At 44.0% G+C, this 24756-nt stretch overlaps 1 long non-coding RNA gene across 2 annotated transcripts in view; it reads right to left on the bottom strand.

Annotated features, from left to right (window-relative positions):
• LOC310707539 overlaps positions 1-20357 on the bottom strand; it is a 152930-nt gene extending 132573 nt beyond the window's left edge. For both annotated transcript variants that reach the window (XR_014526557.1, XR_014526558.1), the window contains exon 1: positions 20257-20357. This is a non-coding gene — a long non-coding RNA (uncharacterized lncRNA). The remainder of the gene's footprint in view (positions 1-20256) is intronic.
• Positions 20358-24756: the final 4399 nt, after the last annotated feature.

Below are 24756 nucleotides of genomic sequence, written 5' to 3'. Positions count from 1 at the left end.
AGAGTGCAAAATACGGCATCTGGTGCAAAGCTTGGTATCTTCAGACTCTCAGTCTTCAAAGAAAGAAAGAAAGAAAGAAAAGTTTCAAATACTTATGGTTCTGAAGGAAAGCTTATAAACGTGTGTGCAGTGTCTGATAAGGAAATTCAAAAGCAAGCCATGAGTTAGGCATGCATTTGACTGATCAAGGTGGGACACATAAGATGATTAATACCCTCATACCTCTTTATCACCCTACTATAGATACCATTTCCTTCTACACACAGCTGGTTTATTCTGTCAGCAGAATTTAGACTTAACTGGCAGATATCCATAGATGCTTTATATGAACATGATGAGATCTTGACTGAGCCCCTTCCTTGGGTTCAGAGATGAAGCGGGTGATGGCCCAAGACAGGGCACCCTCAGTGGTGGCACCTCGTTTCCGAAATGCTCTCCCCAGGGAAGCTTACCTGGCACCAACACTAGGGCATAATCCAAATTTTCCCACCATGTTGGTGGGGCTTTACAAAGCAGCAGAGCCACCACTGAACCAACATTCCTGCCACACATGGGCCTGACTCTGTTGCACAATGGTAGTAAGACCATATTGGGACCCAGTGGGTTCATCTTAGCCCATCCCCTCCCTGCCTGCTCTTGTTTGTTTGTTTGTTTGTTTGTTTGTTGTTCCAAATTTTATCAGTTTCAACTGTTTTAGCTTGCTGCTCTGTTTGTTTTATACCTCAGTGTTTTGGTCTTGTTAGGCTTAAGGCATACTCATAAGCTGTTGTTAAACAGGAGACAAGTTATTTGTCCATCTAGCCCCCCTCTTCACCTGGACGGCCCTAGCAGGCTCATGTGGCAGTGATACCGGGAAGCTGTCACTGGACAAGTGATTGGATGCTGCCCCTTTAAATTTCCCACAATGCCCAAGGATTGTGGTAATTTAAAATAAATAAATATTTTTTTTATTTATACCCTGCCCTTCCCGGTTCAGAAAACCGGGCTCAGGGCAGCTAACAACAAATTTAAAACACTTAATTGATGCAACAAAAAACAGCACAATATACAGTATAAAACGTGAATAACAATAAATTCAGAATTCAAAAATCAATTTAGGGGGGAAATCCATCCAATAAACATTAGATGATCACCAGGGCTTGCTGGCTAAATTAGTCCTATTTGGGCCAACAAGGAGACCGGGGGAGAATTAGCTGTGGGATCCCAGAGCGGGTAATCTTCATAAAAAGGAGAGGGGCAGGGAAGGAAGGAAGGAAGGAAGGAAGGAAGGAAGGAAGGAAGGAAGGAGAATAAAAGATCAGGCTAAGTTCAAATTGAAAACCAGGTGGAATAGCTCTGTCTAAGGAAGGAAGTTAAATCCTGCAGGGCCCTGGTCTCATGGGACAGAGCATTCCACCAGGTCGGAGCCATCACTGAGAAGGCCCTGACCCTGGTGGAGGATAATCTGACTTCCTTAGGGCCCGGGACTTCTAAACTATGATTATTCAGATAGACACAGTTTCTAGGAGCACCAGGCACATGAAATAAAAAGCACTGAGGCTCTAGCAGCTATCCAAGGATTTCAAGTGCTGATGTTGGGTCTGACTATTGATGCCTTCTGTCCCTGCTTCTTATCTTTCCTTTCTTTGAGCAAACGGTATTAATTCTGTCAGAATTACTTCCACGGCAACCCACAAAGCAGAATTCCTGCACAGGGAAGTATTGGTCTCTTCAACATTTGTCCAAAGAACCAAAAATAAATTTGGAGTCATTGGTAATATTTCATTTGGACAGTGTTTGCTTTTGAGCCAAGCTGGCAAAGAAGAAGCGGAAAGAGAGGTCTTTGCTACATGTATAAATTCAGTTGCCACTCATGGATTGTTTCATAGGTCACTTGCATGCAAAACAACAGAAACATTACACGTCACCACATTCCATTAAGGGAATGGAGAGGCTGGGTGTGTGGGGTGGGATGATCCTTACTCACTGCATGAATCTCCTCCAGAGCAAAGACTAATATCCATGACAACATACTCTGCAAGCTAACCAAAAAAGGAAAAGAGGTGGGTACTGCTAGTCCTTTCATTCTTCCATCAAACACTTCTTTCAAATAGTGGTATCAAAGTATTTTTGCTTAGAGCGTGCATAGCCCTACCCAAGTGTTCAATTTAATTACCGTATTTTTCACTCTGTAGGACGCACCCAACCATAGGACGCACCTTGTTTTAGAGGGGGAGAACAAGGGGGAAAAATCTTCCCCCTCTGTTCAACGCCCCTTCAGCGAAGCGGCAGAAGAAACAGAGCCCCTTCTATTTCTCCTACCACTTAGCTGAAGGGGCGCTGCACAGCTCTCCTTCTCTGCTGAAGCCAGGAGAGTCTTGCTCTCCCGGCTTCAGCAAAAGGAACCCAAAGCCTTCGGAGCACAGTGCAAGTTCCTACTGCGCTCCAAAGGCTTCAGGCAGCTATCCCTAAAGCCTGGAGAGTGAGAGGGGTCGGTGAGAGGGGTCGGAGGGAGCTCTCCCTCTGCGCTTTGGAGGCTTCACGTTGCTATCGCTGAAGCCAAGGAGCCTGCATTCGCTCCATAGGACGCACACACATTTCCCCTTAATTTTTGGAGGGGGAAAAGTGCGTCCTATAGAGCGAAAAATACAGTACATGCAGTGGTGTGGTGGCCTGAGGTCACAGGTGGTCAAAGACGCAGCACTGTTTCTGCAGGGTCGCAATCATCATGAAGATGCTCCAAAATCAGGCGCTTAGGAATGCTGAAAATGCAAGGTGCTTCAGTATCGAGAAGAAATATATGATTTCTTTTGCTACCTGTAGACTTTTTCTTTGTCAGAAATAACCAGATTTCACTGCTCATCTTCGACCATCCATCCACCCCCTAAATCTTTGTTTTAAGTATTTTGTTTCAAAAGCATCCTCGCCCTACTCCCAGGAAAATCTCCATAGCTTTTAAAAACCGATTAAACACATCATTCATTATTGTTCTGCTTCACGTGGCAGGAAGACATTGGCACAAAACAGGGGATTTAAAGCTGTCAAACACAGAATCATGTATACTGGAAACATCTAAAAGTTAAATTAGCTGGAGTGTTGTTTCAGCAGAGAAATTTTCTGCTTAAAATATGCATTTATGAAAGAAAATGTTGCGATAAGACATGTCATATATGTGGTTAAGTGAGCAAGGCAAGCTGCAATCCTAACCCTACTTACCTGGGTGTAAACCCCATTGGACTGAATTAAACTTACTTCTGAACAGATGGTTAGAATTGCAGCCATAGATGGTTTTGTGATTGGCCACCAGTAGGGGTGTCAGAGAGTTCTGCCAGAAACAGAAATGGCAGCTGAAATTTCCACATCTTCTATGATCTTCTGAAGTTAGGAATGGAAATCATGCAATCAAACATGCGCAGCACTCACTATTGTTGTTGTTTTTAGTCTGCAAATGTTTCATAAATAATTATTTGCTGCATTCTTTTTATGTGTTCCTTTCACTGAAATGCATTGAAATTAATTACATCGTTAATTATGTAATTTTCAACCACAGTGGATAAAGAGAAGAATAACAGAGGTTTTAGCAAAAGTCAAAGTGCCGCATAGTAGACTCAATGCTCATCGCAACCAACGCAGTATGGGAGGGGAAACATTACATCCCTAGCCATAGACGACTTCATTATCTCTGTTTTTAAAGTGCTGCCAAATTCTTTGTTTTTGCTATAAAAAGCTAAATGAGAAGACAACAGATTTTTAAGTATCTGTTGATGGCTGAGACATGCATGCCTGTTATGTGTGTTCTAATATAGGTAAAAATACACATATTTTCGCATCAGCTGATCACGAAACAGGAGAAACTAACAACAAATCCACTGCAGCAGAACAGAAAATGCCACAGGAAAGTGTGAATGAATATCAGAATGGATCGAACCACTTTTGTACAACCCTAGAAGTGGCAGGTTGGGGATGACCCTGCCATTTTCCTAACGAAAGCTGAAGTTTAATTAATACTGTCTCCCTCATGGCTTTACTTTTGATGACAAAATAATGGTTAAGCTATTTGGAATCATTTCCTTGCTGCATAAAATATGCCCTAATTAGCTAAAAGAGCAACCAATTAGCGTGTAGTTTTCAGGAGACACAAAGTGGATTCTGTTGCTTAACTAAAAGAAAAACTGAGACGGGACCATAGTATTAGAAGAGATAATGGCAGTAAAAGAGGAAGCTTTTAGTACATTTGCATAATATCCTCTCTCCCTCCCTCTATGTATCTCACACTTATTAAAAAGCAGATAGGTTTATTGAGCCAGGGGATCTTAAGGAACAAAGTATTTCAGTCCATCACTGTGCTAATTACCTGATGTGCTAGTGGCCTTTGAGGCCAGAGCACACCACAGTGTGCTGCTTCTTCCATCAACCCAAAACACTTCTGACTCTATTTCCAATCTCAGTGGTAGGTGGCATTTGCATAGTACATGCTTGTTAACGTTTCATGTTACTCACATCAAATACTGCTTCTCACACAGCAACCAAATTGGATGAAGCGAATAAGGTGATTCTCTGCTAGGGATAGACGACGGATCTTTCCATTGCGTCCGATTTTGCAACCGATTTTGCTTACAGTGGTACCTCTGGTTACGTACTTAATTCATTCCGGAGGTCCGTTCTTAACCTGAAACTGTTTTGTTTTGTTGTTGTTTTTTTGCAAAAATTTTATTAGTTTTTACAATATCAATGACAAACAAAAACATAAAACAAACAACACATAACAAACATAAGTCATAACCTTATTGAAAATAACAGTTATTTACTTTGTAAAACGACTTCCTCGTTTCCCCTTAGTTGAATTTCATTGCATATCCTTATTACGGTTTCCCAAATCCCAATTTTAATACCCTTTAAATTAAACATTAACATCTTTAAATCTTCTCCTTCTTGTGTTAAACATATTATTTTATCAGTTAACATAGATACAATCCTAAGCCCTTTAAGTATCTAGACGCTATTTCCAGTTATTTTAGCTTAACAAATTTAACTAAATAATCATTAAATTTCTTCCATTCTTCGTGATGTTCATCCTCCTTCTGGTCGCGGACTCTTCCGGTTAGATCGGCTAGCTCCATACAATCCATCATCTTCATCTGCCATTCTTCTACTCTTGGTAATTCTTGAGTTTTCCACTTTTTAGCTAACAAAATACGAGCCGCAGTTGTGGCATACAAAAATAGATTAACATCTTTCTTGGGCAATTCCGAACCTGTTATTCCAAGAAGAAAGGCCTCTGGTTTCTTTATAAATGTATATTTCAACATTTTTTTCAATTCATTATAAATCTTTTCCCAGAAGTCTTTCACCTTGGGGCAGGTCCACCACATATGAAAGAATGTTCCTTTCTTTTCTTTACATTTCCAACATGTATTATCACAATTATGATACATCTTTGCTAATTTTACAGGTATCAAATACCATCTATACATCATTTTCATAATATTTTCCTTTAACAAAGTACATGCGGTGAACTTCACCCCTTTCTTCCAAAATCTTTCCCAGTCCTCAAACATTATGTTTAACCTGAAACTGTTCTTAACCTGAAGCACCACTTTAGCTAATGGGGCCTCCCGCTGCTGCCGCGCCGCTGCAGTGCGATTTCTGTTCTCATCCTGAAGCAAAGTTCTTAACCCGAGGTGCTATTTCTGGGTTAGCGGAATCTGTAACCTGAAGTGTATGTAACCTGAAGCATATGTAACTCGAGGTACCACTGTATTTGTTTCAGTGGTTCCCTCCACAAACCCTTCGCCAGTCTTGTGTCACTTGTTATGTACTGATGTTCTCACCCTGGGCCAGCAGGGGGATACTGTAGATAGTTATGCAAATGAAGGATCGAAAGTGACGTTCTGTGATTGGATAGTTTGTATGCAAATGAAGGATCGAAAAGTGACGTTCTGTGATTGGATAGTTTTAGAAAGTTGCAACAGTTACAATTGTTCTGGAGCTCTATATAAGCAGGCTGACTGAGCTCCTCAGTTAGTTCTGTTCTGGCATCTGAATAAAGAAGAGCTGTTTGAAGAATCGCTGTGTCGTCTGATATGTTCACCCACAACTTAACATCACTCTTCATAACCATCCAAATACAGGGCAACATTTAAGAATTCTTTTAGGGTAAATAAGATTGCTCTGTAAGGGACCAAATAATAGGAATGTTATGTCATGAAATACCCTGGGATCTATGGATGAAGGGTGGTATACAAATTTAATAAATTAAAGTAATAGGATAAAGTGTGGTGGTAAATTTTCAAGGCACTAAGAGGTTGTTGTAGTTTTTCTGTTCTTTGTTGTTGTTTTATATGCCGCCCATCTGACTGGGTTGCCCCAGCCACTTTGGGCTACTTCCAACAAAATAACAAAACACAAAAAACCTTGAACATTTAAAAACCTCCCTGTACAGGGCTGCCTTCAGATGTCTTCTAAAAGTCAGATAGACATTTATTTCCTTGACTTCTCATGGGAGGGTGTTCCACAGGATGGGTGTGACTACTGAGAAATGGTTCTTACCATTCAAGAAGCTGTAAATCTTATAAATGTTAAATAAAAGAGCCTTCTGCCTTTTGCCTAACACCTGCCTAGGTGTTGCCTTCTGCCTTCTGCCTAACACCTGCCTAGCACACAGATATTTAGCAGGCGAAACTTACCTTGGCATGGATATGAAAGAATATGTTATATTTCAAACAATGTATCTTGCACAGTGTATTTATTTTTGGGATCATAAGTTGTTTTAAACAGTTTTTAACATTGTGTTTTATTTGCTGTAACCCGGTCTGGGACCTTGGGGCTAAGGGCAGGTAATCAGCAGCAGCCACAACAACAACAACAACAACAAATTTCAAAGCAGGTAAAGCACCCGTTTCATATATTTTAAAGAAGCAACAAGATGCACCTTGGCAATGTGGAGGTGGTGAATGTACTGGTTTTGAGTAGGAATGGATGGCTGAAGTATTTATTTTTCAGTGCATTTTTAGTCCAGTGCCTCTTTCCCTCTTAAAAAAAAAAAGGCTTTCCCAATGTCTTACATAGAAGATCAAGTTAGACAGTCGAGCTCACTAATCTTAGCCCACACATATTTTTTTCCTCCTGAGAAGTGGAGGGGGGGTGGCATGTGAAGCAAAGGAGTGTTGTGCCAGAATGGGCTTTCTTACCCTGCTACTCGCCACTTCTTCTTGATTGCAGCACCATCTCACCCAGCCCACCTCGGGTCCCAAATCAACCCCAGATGTCTTCTAACATGCCAGTGAGGAAAATCTCAGCGATATAGCAAACAGATATTTTTCTTCAGAATAAGGCATTTACGATAATACGATACAATAATCTTTATTGTCATTGTCCCATACAGAACAACGAAATTGAAAATCTACACCAGACATTCATTTTTTTTAATAAAAAAAAAATTTATTACATTTTTTCCAGATAGACATACAAAGTCAGACATACAAAAGAACAACAGAAAAGAAAAAAGAAAAAAGAAGAAAAAAAATCATCTTTTCAAAGCATTTTTTCATATCCAACCGGACTTCCCCACGTCTCCCCACCGTGCGTTCTTTGCAATAAAAATATCAGCAAATTATCACCTTGTTTCGTGCATTTTTTGTTCTTTCAATTAATTATATTTTATGTTTAAAATACTTATTGTCATAAAATCTACACCAGACATTCAGAAACCAACAAGCCTGCTGTCCCAGCCTGGTTAGCCCCCTAAAAACTCTGATACCCCGTAATTAAATACAATATACTCCCATAGAGACTACCTTACACTGCGTTTAAAAGCAAAATCGCATTTGGATAGAAACTGTTTCTCAGGCGGCTAGTCCTAGTTTTTATAACCCTGTACCTTCTGCCTTGCGGGACGCGGGTGGCGCTGTGGGTAAAACCTCAGCGCCTAGGACTTGCCGATCGCATGGTCGGTGGTTCAAATCCCCATGGCAGGGTGAGCTCCCGTCGTTCGGTCCCAGCTCCTGCCCACCTAGCAGTTCGAAAGCACACTTAAGTGCAAGTAGATAAATAGGTACCGCTTTATAGCAGGAAGGTAAATGGCGTTTCCGTGTGCTGCGCTGGTGCTGGCTCGCCAGAGCAGCTTTGTCATGCTGGCCACGTGACCTGGAAGTGTCTCCGGACAGCGCTGGCCCCCGGCCTCTTAAGTGAGATGGGCGCACAACACTAGAGTCGGACACGACTGGCCCGTATGGGCAGGGGTACCTTTACCTTTACCTTCTGCCTTGCCATGGCGAAGGGGATTAAATAACTCAGAGAAGCTATGAACTATGCCGAGCAGGGCACCCAAGATGGACAGGTCATAGTGGAGAGTTTTGACCAAACGTGATCCACCTGGAGCAGGAACCGGCAAGCCACTCCAGTATCCCAAGAAAACTCCATGGACAAAGACAACAGGCATATAAACGTTATGATGCTGGAAGATGAGCCCCTCAGGTCGGAAGGCGTCCAACATGCTACTGAGGAAACCTATCCATTGTTAAGGAAATCAGCCCTGAGTGCTCACTGCAAGGACAGATCATGAAGCTGAGGCTCCAATACTTTGGTCACCTAATGAGAAGAGAAGACTCTCTGGAAAAGACCCTGATGTTGGGAAAGATGGAGAGCACAAGGAGAAGGGGACGACAGAGGATGAGATGGCTGGATAGTGTTCTCGAAGCTACCAGCATGAGTTTGACCAAACTGCAGGAGGCAGTGGAAGACAGGAGTGCCTGGCGTGCTCTGGTCCATGAGGTCACAAAGAGTCGGACACAACTAAACGACTAAAAAACAACAACAACAACCTTCTTCCAGAAGGCAGAAGCTGAAAGAGATCATTTCCGGGGTGTGCACTATCCTGCACTATCTCTGCAGCTATCTTATGGCACCTGGAAGCATAGATTTGGTCCAAGGTGGGGAGAGTGCACCCAATTATTCTCTCTGCAGTCTTTACAGCCCTGGACAACATTGTTTTTCCCCTGACCGTGCAGCTCCCAAACCACTCACGCCATCCACTCTTAGTACCACAAAACAAAAAAAGTCATCTGCGGTAAGGATGGTAGAAAAGGGTCCACCTCCTGCTCTTTAACTCATCCCACCAGCATCAAACAGGCCTGGGTTAACTCCATATATTGCTAGACTACAACTACCCATCATCCCCAGCCATTGCCCCTGCTGGCTAGGGTTGATGGTAGTTGTTGTCTGACAACATGGTGCTTTCCTACCTCAGTCCTGCAAGGCCACCAAGATAGCTAAGAACCACCAACTGGCACCCTGTTTTCTGGTGAGATGCATGTTCCCTTCATGGAGAAAGGAGATGGGTGGAGCTGTAACTCTTTCCCTGAGAGACACACACATGTTGCCAACTGCATCTCACCAGAGAGATTTCTAAATTATGCTGTCTACTAGACTTCAGAGCTGACTGAGTGGAAAACACGAACTCATAAGAGACAGAACCAGCCACATGAGATTCCATTAATGCCTTTGAAAAGGCGTATTTATGCAAATCCACACCTTTCACAGTCATAGCTGTCCAAAGGGAGCTCAGAGAGATTACTCTGTGGCCCTACACTGATTTTACTGTCACAAATGTACAGACTTGTGCATGTGTACGGCAATGTGGGGGATGTCTGCTGTGACTTGGAGCTGCGATTGTTTTTCAAAACAAGGCATACGATGAGTCCTGGGGCTCCATTTACCCCTGTGACTTAATAACCTAGTTTGACTCTCCCTGACAATGGCTTCCTCCCTGCAACTGGAATTTCATGTTCATTTGTCATGTCCCATTTGTCCCAGCCTTAGTCACTGGAGTAAGAGCGACTTGGGTCATGGAGAGGCTGAAAGAAGAACTGATCTGCAGAGAAAGCAGTGGGGAGGGAGAGGATTTGCCAAGCCGTACTGGGTGCTCCCATCTTGAGTTATTTTCACTGGCCCCACCCCACCAGCATATCCAGAAGGAGAAACATGGCAATATTAGCTTTCCCATTTGCATGCCAAGACCATTGTCTGACTCGCTTCTTACTTATTTACAGCAACTGTTGCTGATATATTATAGCAACCCACCACTGCTCTCAAATTAATCTGCCTACAGTGTGTGGCACCTGCTGGAGCTGATGATTAGGCCACTTTTCTGTAAACCACCAAGGCCTGTGAATGACAGGTCGGAAACAAGAAAAATGGCATTAAAACCAAAGCACAGCTAACTTTAAATAAATACATTTTTAAAATACTCCTGAATGCCAGGGCTAGAGAAACTTTTTCAGCCTGAAGGTTTCATATTCCCTTGGGGGACCTTCTGGAGGCTGCATGTCAGTTGTGAGTGAGGCTAAAGACCAAAATTGGCAGAGAAATGCTACCTTCCAGCCACATAAGTCAGAGGCTTCTACACACACAAAAACAGCCTTCACCATCCTCTGTCCAAACAACCCAGAGGCATTATCACACAGTTCAAGGACAAATTCTAGCCAGGCAAAAGCATTCAGGGAGGGCATGGAGCAGAAGCAATGAAGTGGGTGTCCTGGGGAGAAGAATGTGGCTTCATAAATGGATGTGGTTCAGGCAAAGTCTCAAGGGCCAGAGAGCCTTAGGCCTCCACATTGGGCTCCTGGGCCTGAGGTCCTCTCCCCAGACCTAAAGCAATAAAAATCTCCATGGAGGCGCAGGTCAATTCTGTGTCCAGGGCAGCTGTTTATCAGCTCCATCTTGTACACAGGCTGAGACCCTACTTGCCCGCAGACTGTCTCACCAGAGTGGTGAATGCTCTAGTTATCTCTCGCTTGCACTATTGCAATGCGCTCTACGTGGAGCTTCCTTTGAAGGTGACTCGGAAACTAAAACTAATCCAGAATGTGGCAGCTAGACAGGTGACTAGGAGCAGCCGCTGAGACCACATGAAACCGGTCTCGAAAGACCTACATTGGCTCCCAGTACGTTTCCGAGCACAATTCAAAGTGTTGGTGCTGACCTTTAAAGCCCTAAATGGCCTTGGTCCAGTATACCTGAAGGAGCATCTCCTCCCCCATTGTTCTACCCGGGCACTGAGGTCCAGCGCCGAGGGCCTTCTGGCGGTTCCCTCAGTGCAAGAAGCCAAGTTACAGGGAACCAGGCAGAGGGCCTTCTCGGTAGTGGCACCCGCCCTGTGGAATGCCCTCCCACCAGATGTCAAAGCGCACAACAACTACCAGACTTTTAGAAGACATCTGAAGGCAGCCCTGTTTAGGGAAGCTTTTAATGTTTAATAGATTAATGTATTTTAATATTTTGTTAAAAGCTGCCCAGAGTGGCTGGGGAAACCCAGCCAGATGGGCGGGGTAGAAATAATAAATTATTATTATTATTATTATTATTATTATTATTATTATTATTATTAAAAAATTTTGTTGTTTTTTACAAACTGAGGCTCATGATGATTTAAGAATGACCTATCACTGATCAATAGCACCTCAGTCTAGAAGAAGCCACATGTTGCATTCACTGGACATACTTGACCTTAAATGAGGAGGGGTGAGCATCCAGGCAGTGGCCTGGTCTCATGAATGCAAAAACAGGAAGTTGTCTTGGGTAGCTCATCCTCAAATATCCCTCTCCTTGATACACTAGTTGCTTATATGCAGAGAGTCCCCCCCCCTCCATGGGGAGCACTGAAAAACAAGATATGCCACACACTCCTCCGGGAATGCATGGCTCAGTCTATTTCTGCTTCATGTCAGGTTTTGCATGAGTTCATCAAAAAGTCTGTTCTCCCTCATTTCAGCATCCATCTGTGATTTCATTAAGAATCCGCCCAAAATGCTGGTTTGATTCTGTCCCCCCCCCTTAAAATGCACATTTTTGTACATGGATTTTTCTATATAAAGAAATTGCAGATTTGACTCTAAAATATGCATTTCTATACACATTTTGGAACAGTTTTCTACTCAAGAATTATATTGCAAAATTCAGAGATGTGTGAGCAGTGATGGATAACAGCATTCTAATCTGCATCTGTTTTAGAACAAGGGTGACCTTCAGATGTTTCTGAACTCCAGCTCGCACTGGCTTCAGCCACTGTGTCCACTAGATAGACATGAAGTGAGCTGGAGTCCAGCAGCATGTGGAGGGCCATAGGTTTCTCGCCTGTGATCCAGGAAGTGCAAATCAGACCAGTTTCTCTCTTTTAAGCAAACTGTGTGAAATTGTCCAGTAGATTTATGCCCCACCTGCAATCTGAAATGATATGTTCCAGAATTCCACAATCTCATCCTGTGTCTTCTTCTTGCTTTACATCTGCAGTATGGAATCAACAACGGCGCACTTTCTCCCAGAAGCGCAAAGGTGAGATTATGAAAGCTGGACCAGCCCACCCATGAGGCAAGGTGAGGCAGGTGCCTCAGGTGGCAGATCCAAGCTCTGAGGAGCATGATGCTCACCACTGCTTGCCCACCTCAAATGGCAAAACAACCCACGCTGACCCTGCTGGACTATGAGGGAGCAATATTGCTATGAGAAGGTCTTTTGGGGGGGCACCTTTGCTTCTGATGCTGCCATTACAGTGTGAACAAGAGTTTTGCAAAAGGACCTCCCATTCCATAAATGTAACATGAGCCTTAAGGCTGCCATCCTATCCACAACCAACCTCAGAGGAGGGATGTAAGCAGGCAGCTTCCGGGTCATGTGGCCAGCATGACTAAGCCGCTTCTGGCGAACCAGAGCAGTGCACGCAAACACCGTTTACCTTCCCGCTGGAGCGGTACCTATTTATCTACTTGCACTTGATGTGCTTTTGAACTGCTAGGTTGGCAGGAGCTGGGGCCGAAACAATGGGAGCTCACCCCATTGCGGGAATTCGAACCGCCGACCTTTGATCGGCAAGCCCTAGGCTCTGTGGTTTAGACCACAGCGCCATCCCATCTAATGATGATGATGATATTATTATTTGTACCCTGCTGTTAGGCTTCAGGGACTTGGCTTCCTTCCCCCCTTTGGCTGTAAATAAGCAGGACAAAGCAAAAAGAGTCACTTACCATTTAAAAAGTCTTTCATGATCACAGCAAAAGAACAAAGCAGCCATTCTCAGAATGACAGTGTTCCCAGTTAAGGTTTCCACCCACTTCCCCTCTAGTCACTTTTGTGTCTTGCAACCTGATCTCACAACCACTGTGCTTTTTGTGTAGCCATCTTATCTGCTCTACGTGACCCTGGACTGATAGGCTGGACACATTCCAGCGAGACAGTCTGTTAGCTCTCTCTCTCTTCCAGTTCTCCTTCACTTTGCTGTTCACCCCCCAGTTTGTCCCAACTTTTGTCTTCAGAACTATGCCCCTCTGCAAACCACTGTTCCAAATCTATACTGCTCCACTGCTCCTGGGCAGCTTCAGGATCCTATTTAGGAGCAGGGCGAGGGGGAGACTCCCACTATTCCTCATCAGAGCATACCCCTCAGCCTGGTCTCTGACACCCGCTCATTTGACTGGGTTGCCCCAGCCACTCTGGGCTGCTTCCAATCGATATAAAAACATAATAAAACATCAAACTTTTTTTTGTTTTTTTGAAAATCCCTATACAAGGTTGCCTTTAGATAATCTTCTAAAAGTTGTATGGTTATTTATCTCTTTGACATCTGATGGGAGGGTGTTCCACAGGGCAGGAGCACTGCTTCCATTCCACTGCAGTCCAGCTTCCAACAAAAGCTACATTACTCATCTCGCTGTCCGCTGTAGCAGAATGTTACATAATTGCAGAAGTAATTATATAATCATTGTCTTATTCCACACCATTCATTTATGTGCAAAGGAAACGCGGTGTAAATGGTGTTTTGCGGGATGGGAGGGGGGAGTCTTCAATTACATATTGTTTGCAGATTGAAAGCAATAACAGCAAATACCAATCGTATTTGCTGGATCAATTTCCTTTCCGGCTATGCAACAAATAAACTAACACAGGCAATTTCAGCTCCCATTTCCATTTCTGCAAGAATTCTCTGATCTTCCTACCTGGAAGTAAGCCCTACTGAACTCAATGGAGCTTACTAACTGAGTAAATGTGCGTAGGATTGTTCTGCAAGTGCTCCTTTGGCGTGTGGGAGGAGGTGAAACAGGAAGACGGGAAGAAAACAGTTTGTTCAAAGCACATACCAAGATGCCTGAAAAGTGAGGCTCTGAAGAATCAAACTGCCTGCCTCTCGCAAGGCTCTGTAACCATTTGTTGCACAACCTCTCACTTCCGCCGAAACGTTGACCTTTACTTTATGTCAGCCTCTGTCACAATGGATGTAACAGATGGCACTGAGGAACTTAAGTCTTTCTGAAAAACAGGGCAAGAGAGGGAGGAGGGCTTCAAGACAGCAGTGTGACAGCTGAGCACTCAAATGAAGAAAAGAGAGAGCTGTTACTGGGATCTCTCAGTTACAACAGGCTGAGCTACACACTATGTTCAAAGGGGCAGAACAGCATACCCATTCTGCTTGCTTTTAAAAGTACAGAGGTATCAAGAAATGTGAAGATTTGTGATAATTTCGGAAAATTATCAGACATGTTGATGGAAGTCTAAAGGAAAAAAGATATGTGATGAGTTTTGGATGTTTAATGATGTTATAAATTTGTCTTTATTGGAAAATTAATAAAAAACATATTTTTTAAAAAAGTACAGTGGTACCTCGGGTTACACACACTTCAGGTTACATACGCTTCAGGTTACACACTCCGTTGTCTGTCATCTCGAAAAATGTTTTTGGTAGTCTACCATCCTTGGTGACTACCTGTCTTTGTGCCTTATCCATATTTGTAGATACTACTCCATTCATGTCCCCCATCAAGATCAGATTGTAATCCAAATAATCCAATAAGGTCTCGTGCAACTTTTTAAAGAATTCAGCTTTCCCCTCATTTGGTGCGTAAATTCCTACTAGCAAAAATTTCTCTCCTTGAACTTGAATTTCAATTGCCATAAATCTTCCTTGGTCATCTTTAAAAATAAATTTCGGTGATAGTCTCTCCTTTGCATAAATCACAACTCCTCTTTTTTTAACTTTGTCAGATGAAATAAACTCCTGTCCCAATCTCTTATTAGTCAGTAATTTCCTGTGTAACCTTGTTACATGTGTTTCTTGTAAACAAATCAAGTCCAATTGTTCCTTTTTTAATAAATGAAAAACACTTTTTCTCTTCCGAGGAGAATTTAGACCATTACAATTCCAACTTAACAGTTGCAGAGCCATGATGGGGTTACTTCGCTTTACCTCCAACTGCGCCAAGTGTCTGTTCTTGTTCTGTCAGTGGTGTCACTTTCTCTGGACCATGGAATCCAAAAGATAAGTTTGCTATATCTAGAATTCCTTTTTCCAGTGCTTTTGGCTCTTCTCCGAATTCTGCTTCTTTCTGTAGATCTTCTGCCAAAACGTCTTCAGACGACATAACTTTTGATTTAACTTGTGGAGGTGCGGCCCCTGGTATTCCAGATATTCCAGAAGGACCAGATGTTGAAGCCCTTCGCTGCAACGCAGTATCTGTCCGATAGGGTCTGCCAGACCTAGTAGTTTTTTCCTGCGTCAACTCTATCTTTCCTCTTCCATCTGCCATAACACTCTCATGAGAGTCCAAGGTCGTTCCCACAGCTGAAATTTGTTTTGAAATGGAAAGTTCCTCTAGCCCAGTTGTTATTGTAACAATGTCAAGCCTCCTCTAGGGGGACACAGTAACAGCCAAAGCTTGCAACTTTAAAAGAGGAAAATAGTCCTTATAGGTCCCCCAATTCACATAAAAACAACAGATTCAGTTGCACTTAATCAGTTACTTTAAAACCAGGAGAGGTTCAGAAACACTGTATCTCTTTTGCAGTTAGCTGTCAAAAATCCTCTGCTTACTGACAGGCTTTCCACAGAGCTGCATTCCTTATCTTGGGGCAGTCCATTCCCAGGTTTTAAGCGGTGGATTTTAGCTTCCCTTTCCCCCTTTTTTTGCAGATAAATACAGTTCAAACCTTTCCCCCCTCCTCTCCTGCAATCCGGAGGGGAGATCACTTTCCTGATGTTGAGATTTAAATCTTTTTTCAAGTGTCTTTCAAGTTTCCGCTTACAGTCTCTTTGCTTTGATCTATTTACAAGAAAGGAAGGCAGACTTCCTGTTTATACCTTCCCGCTTCGGTGCTGAATTTACTTGTTTTCCCCTTTAAATCCAATTTAATCCTACTCACGGGTAGTTACTTTCAAAGTCAAATTGTCCCAGGAAGAAGTCAGCACTTTCCGATAACGGCTATGCGGCTTCACTCCACGGAAGAAGCAGTCGACTCTCAGCACCGCGCCGCTCACCCCGTCTTGCTCCGGAGCCCTTAAAAGGGTTCCTTTCGCAATTTGGGGGGGGCGCAAAAGGTGCCCGCCGAGTCCCCACGTTCACAGGCTTCACCCGCCTGTGATTTTTAAAGGGCCCCTGCTTCGCCACAGCGGTCAGACCCGATCCCGCGGAGCTGGTCCCTCAGAGACTCAGAGGGAATCCGCCATTATCGATGGCGCCAACCCGGAAGTCGACGCCAATGTTACTTTTCACTTATTGCTGGGATATGATATGGTCTGTTCGTGCATAATGTGTAGGGATACAGGAGCACCCAAAGAGTTATATTTTTGTAAGCATCTGGCTTGAGCGTTCACAAAATGCTCAGAGGTGCTCGCAGAGCTGCAGGAGAGTCAGTGGATGTGGCAAAGGCAGGTATTCCAGCTCCCCAGTCAAGCGCCCCTCCATCCTGGAGACAGGAGTGGGATAATAAACCCAGCATCCCTGGCGGGAGGACCTTCTCCCGGGTGGAAAAAGGACGCAAACAACATACCCTTGACACTGGGGATGTCGAGATACCTTCCCGACTCCCTGCTCAGCTGGAAAAAGCTGGTGCTGCTACTTTCACCACCTCTGACTTTCCTTTCTCCTGTCCCAGGTGAAAATATAAGAAGAGCCTGCTGAATCTAGTCAGTGGCCCATCCAGTCCAGTATTGTGTTCTCACAGTGCTTGCAGGTACATGCTTGGCCACATGAGGGACTAGATGGGCCATTGGCTCTTTGTTTCGTTTTGTTTTGGGGGGGGCTGCAGAAGAATGATGTGTAGAATTGAAGGTGGCAGTTGTGGGTGGCCTTTGGTGATCCCAAGATGGGTAGGGCCCCACTTGCTTCACCGGTGCTCACATACTGGTCTTGCAACACACACACACACACACACACACACACACACACACACACACACTTTTAATATGCCCACGACATCCCTAGGAACACGCAGTTAGCCCCTCAATTTGTTTTAGCTGAGAAATGTCAGTAACAATAACTCATTTCCCCCCCAAGCACTCAGCTGTCGTCTTTCTGTCTCTTAGCACTCCTTCCTCTCTCCCTGTTTTTCAGAGAGCCTTAAGTTCCTTGACGCCATCTGTTCCATCCATTGTGACAGTAGAATTATCAAAAGAATACATCTGCAATTTTTCCCCCACTCATACACTTGAAAATAGCCGAACTGCACAAAATAAAAATAAAAACTTGCGTATCAGCATCTTGCAAGTCACAGGCAAGCTATTTGGGAGCCAAGGCCATTTCATGTATGTCAAGGCCAAAGCTGGGCAATAGATTGCAGTGCCATGGTCTTTGTATAGGGGGGGGCGTTATTCTTGTTTCTGAATTAACAAAAGAAATCTATACATTGTCTATCGGTATCCTAGTACATATTTAATAACATAAGGCCCATTGTTGTGGCAGGTACGTGATGGGAAAGGGAAGTCAACCCTGGTGTGCAATGGTGTTTTGTGATGATGTTGTAGCTTGCAGACCAGCTGCTGAGTCCTGTGGACCTTGTGTGGCGCATTGGAAACAATGCCTAGCTTCATATTTTCCCCCGGTAAATCATTTTTATTTGATTTTACAAATAAAAGTTTATAACAATCCAAATACAATTCTATATATAGAGATTACTCTGAATCTTGAGACTTCTGCCCATCCCCTCCATGGGTCCAATTGTCAACATTTACAATGGCATATTATTCCATGTTCTATATTTTGTATCCAACCCTATTATCCGTAGCATTTGTTACATTACAAGTGAGATTAAAATCCTGCTCATGTTCTCATCTGCTTGCAGTGGTCTTCTAAATAGATTATGAATTTTTCCCATTCTTTTAAAAAAAGTTTTTGTGTCTTCTTGGTTCCTGAGCCTTCCAGTCAGCTTTGCCATTTTGGCACAGTCCATCAGCTTGGCTTGCCATTCCTCTCTGGTAGAGACTTTGTGTAAGAATATCAGTGATAAAAATGAATGTATTGCCAAGAATTTTATTTTTACAGTCATACAGTTGAAGTAGCTTCGGTATAAGTATTTTTGGGTTGCGCGCTGTGGCGACCCAGAAGTAACGGAGTGCGTTACTTCCAGGTTTTGCCACTCGCACATGAAGAATCCGTCAAACACCCAACCGAGCGGACCCGCTTCAGGATGTGAATGGGGCTCTGGAACGGATCCCATTCGCATCCAGAGGTACAATTGTATTTCAGTTGATACCGGTGATCAGCAGTGCTGGACACTTCAAGGAATGGCAAAAAGATATCTCAAGATTTATCTGGCAGGGGAAGAAGCCAAGGAAACATTGCCTAGCTTCATAACCCCACCCATTAATCTGCATAGACTTGCCTCGAATTATAGAATTGCAAAGTTGGACCAGACCCACAAGCATCATCTGGTCCAACCTCTTCGATGCAGGAATCACAACTAAAGCATCCCTGACAGGTGAACATCCAACTTCTGCATAAAAACTTCCAAGGGAGTCTGTCAAACAGTTCTTACCATCAGAAAGTTCTTCCTAATGCTTATTACAACACAGTGCCATAAAATCAGCCCAAAACAGGCAGGGAGAAAAACACATTAAATGTGTTTAGGGCTCTTCTAGAAGCCGGGGGGGGGGGGTAGGGGTCGTAGGCATCTGCCTAGGGATGCAGAGTGACAAATTGGGGCAGACCTTCTAACTCTGTCAGCTTCCTTCTCACACGAGGTTGTATTCTGCACAAGGACACTGCCTAGGGGTTGATTGGGTTTGCCACTGTGAAATTCTCTCAGGGCTGCTGGCTCCTTCTCATTAATACAACATTTTGATTTAATGCTCGGTTGGGTGTTTAAAAAAACATGCAAGCGGAATTGCTTATTTTGCCCACCAGTGCTATGGCACACCTGTCAGAATCTCCTCTCCCTTCCCTGGCTGGTAATTGGCTGCTGCGCAACTGGCTGCATAGCAACAGGCAAGAGATAGGGATGCTTCCGTTACCTGCTTTCTGCCTGTGCTGAAATTCTTCAGGTTGTCATTGGAGTGAAGCTTGGCTGAGGGAGATGGCTCTGATAGTGCGAATGCTGCTCTAACCCTGGGATGTCCTCCTAGGTTATCCTGCCAACTGAATGGCTGATTAGAACATCAGCCATGACAGGTGTTAGGCGCCGCATTCCAATTAGGCCAAAATACCTATTGGGGAATTTTTTTTTTAATGAGATCTTCATCTCACCCAATCACTTCTGCGCTTGTTCTTTTGCGAGCCCACGATCAAAAGAATTCATACTGAGCAGGTTGTTTTGCCTTGGCTTTTGAAGAAAGCAAGCAGGGAGGGAAGGCCTTCTCAACACCAACAGAGCATAATTCAGGGCTTGAATCTGGCTTGCATCATCGTCATCCTTTATTTGCATAATTAAGGAAGCAGAAAGACTAACAAGCAGATGGTAAGTTTTTGAGGTACATTTAAATAACATGACTCACCTTGACGGGAGCAAGAAGGCCTGTTTCAAGTTGGGTGCAAGTTAAAACTTCGATAGCATGCCTTCCTGGCATAAACAAGCTCAGTTGCTCAGGGCTGCTTGCTCTTAATTTCTTTCCTTTGCACTTTTCCATTTAGAATAGTCAATTGCTTATTGTCGTCTTCACAAACCAGGGCTTCCTTGCCAGTCAACATGATTTCAATATAAAACCAAACCGTGAAACTCTTGATATCATATGCTATGCATAGTAGGCGGTTTTCCAGATTAAGACTGTGCGCTGTGCTGTGTTGTGCTTTGTTGAGGTGCCCGGTTAATGAAATATAAGCGGCAAACAGTGGCGTAGCAGAGGAGGAACGTGGAGCAGTAGAGCCCCGGGACTCCCTTCACAGGGAGCCAGTGTGGTGTAGTGGTTAAGAGCGGTAGATTCGTAATCTGGGGAACCAGGTTCGCGTCTCCGCTCCTCCACATGCAGCTGCTGGGTGACCTTGGGCTAGTTACACTTCTTTGTAGTCTCTTAGCCCCGCTCACCTCACAGAGTGTTTGTTGTGGGGGAGGAAGGGAAAGGAGAATGTTAGCCGCTTTGAGACTCCTTCAGGTAGTGATAAAGCAGGATATCAAATCCAAACTCTTCTTCTTCTTCTTCATTTTCCCAAGCAGGAGGGATGATATCATCCGCCAGGATAATTCATGGACTGGACCCACCTTGCTCTGGCAACTGATTGAGGCAATAATGAGGCTTTTAAGTTTTACTGTTGATTGTGTCCTATTAGCATGAGGACGGTCAGAGAGTGAAGGCAGCTTACTATTTTACGACCAGCATCTGATCCTAATAAATTGGGTTGGATGGTATGTGTTGCTGCAACCCCAGCACCATGGTCCTGATTTCAGTCAGGTCTCAGGTTTAATCCCTGGCATCGCCAGATAGATGTCAGGAGCGAGCCAGCAGTAAATCACACTGTGCCAGTTAGAGTTGACTCTTTATTAGCCAAAACACAATATGCACAGGAGTGTCAGGCTGACACAGTCCCTGCCTCCCCACAGCTGCCCAAGTCCCATCCTCTCCAGGGTTCCCCACCCCCAAGTCTTTGCTCCTCCCACTTCATGCCTCTTCTGGTTCTGGGAGAATAAGAGGGAGTGGAGCTTGTCACAGCTGGAGGGGGAGACACCTGTGACTCTTCACTAGCCTGACTCATCTCTGTCTCTTGGCCTCTCCCCTCCCACCCTCCTGCTTCAGCTTCTGCCTCTGATTCTGAACTTCTCTCTGCTACTGACTCTCCCTTCTCACTAAGCCCTGTTACCTCTTCCCAGTCTTCTCCCTCTTCTCCCGCTGACCACTCATCGTCCCATCACTGCTCCCTAAGCTCTGAGCCTTCTTCCCTTGGGGGTTCCCCAGCTGGTGCTTCCCTCCATTCCTCTGTGACCAACCAGTCCATGACAGCAGAGTTGAGCAAGATTCCTGTTTGAAACGCTGGGGAGATGCTGCCATTCAGTGTAGACAATGAGCTAGATCAGGCTTCCTCAAACTCGGCCCTCCAGATGTTTTTCGACTACAATTCCCATCATCCCTGATTACTGGTCCTGCTAGCTAGGGATCGTGGGAGTTGTAGGCCAAAAACATCTGGAGGGCCAAGGTTGAGGAAGCTAGATGGACCAATGATCTCGTGTGAGATAAGGCAGCTGTCAACGTTCCTTAAAACAATAACTACAATCTGTGATCTCCTGCCATCACTGCTACTCCCCCTCCTCAAAAACACTGCTGCTGCTGAAAGGCTAATATACAGCCTTGCCCTACCTTAAATTATTATCCAAACCTGGCCTGACCTCCATCCTAGCCATGGCTCTTCTGCCCTCTGTTTCAGCTCTGGCTCCTGATCTTCAGCCTTTATGACCATGCCTCTTGCCTCTCTCCTGTGTGCCTGACCCCACCTTACCTGTGCTGGATTCAGACTGCATGGCAGTCTGTTGGAATCCAGGCCCAAGGCCTGAGAGGACCTCTCTTTATACATCATATCTTGACTTTCCCAAAGCACAGCATGACTTTTCGGCTTCAAAACGAAACCCGGCATAAATAATATAGAAAATAGCTGGCATTTCCTTTGAAGAATTCATCAGACGGTGATCAGCTGCATCATAAATTCTTTTGCGTGCAGGTAAAAGGTGAATGCCATCTCAAGTTAAATGCCAGCTTCCTCACTGGAGGTATAACATATATTGACTTCATGAGATGTTAAATTTGAATAAGCTGCAGGCTGAGTTTTTGCAATAGCAAGATCTGATACATGCCCTGCAGATTGCACAATGTTTCCATGTTCCAAGGAACATAAAGATTTAATTTGGTCGAAAAGTGTCTCTGTTTATTAGAATTATTTATTAGAATTATGGCAGACCATGTTATTAGATTGAAACTGCATAGGAAAGTCATTTTTATCTACAACTCATCAACAGATATGCCTAGGGTTGCCATATGTCCAGATTTTCCTGGACATGTCCGGAATTTGGCCATCAGGAACTGCATCAATTTTGGCGATTTCTTGGGGAGGAAATAAAAGCTCAACAGCTTTTCTGTCCGAATTTTCACTGTTTGAAATATGGCAACCCTACCAAAGTGGGTGGCACCTCCAGCTGTGGGATGGTGGGATTACTCAGGGGACGCTAAGAGGCAAGGGGGTGGCAAGGGGGCACTGGAGATGTAAATGACCAAACTGGTATCACTGGATTAAGTTCATCAACTTTTTGTTGTTGTTTAGTCGTTTAATCGTATCCCACTCTTTGTGACCCCATGGACCAGAGCACGCCAGGCACTCCTGTCTTCCACTGCCTCCCACAGTTTGGTCAAACTCATGTTAGTAGCTTCAAGAACACTGTCCAACCATCTCGTCCTCTGTAGCCCCCTTCTCCTTCTGCCCTCAATCTTTCCCAACATCAGGGTCTTTTCCAGGGAGTCTTCTCTTCTCATGAGGTGGCCAAAGTATTGGAGCCTCAGCTTCACGATCTGTCCTTCCAGTGAGCACTCAGGGCTGATTTCCTTAAGAATAGGTTTGATCTTCTTGCAGTCCAAGAGTCTCCTCCAACACCATAATTCAAAAGCATCAATTCTTCGGCGATCAGCCTTCTTTATGGTCCAGCTCTCACTACATCACTACTGGGAAAACCATAGCTTTGTCTATACGGACCTTTGTTGAATTAATTAAAAGAAATAGCTCCAATTGAAATTGGAACAAATGTATGATTGTTTACTCCTTTGAACTTTATTGTGTTCTTATCTGAATCATGCTTTTTATAGGGTAGACACTGGGGATAACTTTATTAAACCAAGTTGTGGGTTAGGGAGGGGGAGTGGCTGAAAAAGTAAAAGTTTGGGGAGCCCTGGTCTAGACAGTTCAGGTTTGATTGTAGTGGATCAAATGCAGCCTCGCACAGACATCAGTGTAAGACAGAGCAAAAGGAGGAATCAAGGAGCATTCTATAATTAATACTGTGTGTTGATATAGGATGAGAAATGAAGTTGGAGGTGGGTGGTGGAGCGATCGCTTGGGAGCTCATTACTGGGTCTTAGATGTGCTTGTAGAACTTGCAGTCCTCTTTGATATCTCAGAGACCACAGAGGAGGTTTAATCACACTAGGGTGACACAACATGAATTTCCCACCTGGCTACTGCGTACAGGTTAACCACAAAAAGCTAATCAGGAGTTCTGACAGATGGGATTCTAAACTTCTCTGTTGATATTGATTCTTCTTTCCACAGAAATGGTATTTCTCGCAGACCTTTTTATGTAGGCAGCCCTATATAAGTTCATCAGCCGATCATTTTAATCATTTTCTACTGTTTATATGGTGTTTCATGCTTTATGGTATATGTGTGCTGCTACGTTGTACAACACAGTGAGATTTGAAGGCATATACGGTACATACTTCTCTAAACAAATAAATCAAGCCTGGTTAATTGTGGCTGAGCTTAACATCTCGTAGCTGCAAGCATTGCTAAGTAACTCGCAATCTTTTTCTAATTTACGTGGGACAATAATAATAAAATAAAAATAAAAAATTGGCTTCTCCTGTCAGATAATTATAGCATGATATTCAAACCCCCCTGGCCTCCTCTGGGCATTTTTCAGTTTCGTTCAGATTTTTGGCAGTGTGTCAGTGAAAGCATCATAGTCAAATTTCCCCAGTTGGAGTACAATTCATCAGGAAAGAACCTACTTTGTTAGAAAGAGATTAGACTCTCTACAAAGGGCCCCCCACAACAAAATGTTGCAGCGTGTGCTTCTTCTGCTCAGGTTTGCAGCCACTCCACTCCATTTCATCTCCCCTACTTTCCTCCCCCCCCCCTCTCCCCAACAGTCAGTCAGCATTCTGTGCCCACTGAGCATGCTCAGTTTTCGCAGGGCTGTTCCTTTCTTCTGCATTTGGAATTATGTAGATTGGGATGGCCACACTTATGGCCAATCCAAGCTATATTAAAACCTTGAATTTCTCCATTTATTTCCATAGGCAGCTCTCAGCTCCATCCCTGGCAGCATTTAAAAATAGCTTCTCAGTGTGAACCAGGGAATGGCCTATACAGTGGTACCTCGGGTTACATACGCTTCAGGTTACATACGTTTCAGGTTACAGACTCCGCTAACTCAGAAATAGTGCTTCAGGTTAAGAACTTTGCTTCAGGATAAGGACAGAAATTGTGCTCCGGCGGCGCGGCGGCAGCAGGAGGCCCCATTAGCTAAAGTGGTGCTTCAGGTTAAGAACAGTTTCAGGTTAAGAACTGACCTCCAGAACGAATTAAGTACTTAACCTGAGGTACCACTGTACAGAAAATGAGGGAGCTCTCTGTCGCCTTTAATATCTCTGTGGTTGCTTCCTCCACCATTCTTTTCCAGCAATCCCATTTTATTCCCCTTCCCCTCAACACCTGGTTTTCAGTCCTGTTTGAGAAGGGAGGTTCTCCCCTTAAGTTTGCTTGCTTCCCAGATATCTATTTACTTATTACACATGTATATACCTCCTATATAATTAGGTTCTCTGGGAGG

Source organism: Podarcis liolepis (assembly GCF_965112155.1).
Source record: "Podarcis liolepis genome assembly, chromosome: 5".
Lineage (NCBI taxonomy): Eukaryota > Metazoa > Chordata > Lepidosauria > Squamata > Lacertidae > Podarcis > Podarcis liolepis.
The sequence above is the reverse complement of the archived record's forward strand: the minus strand, read 5'-3'. Positions and strand labels throughout refer to the sequence as shown.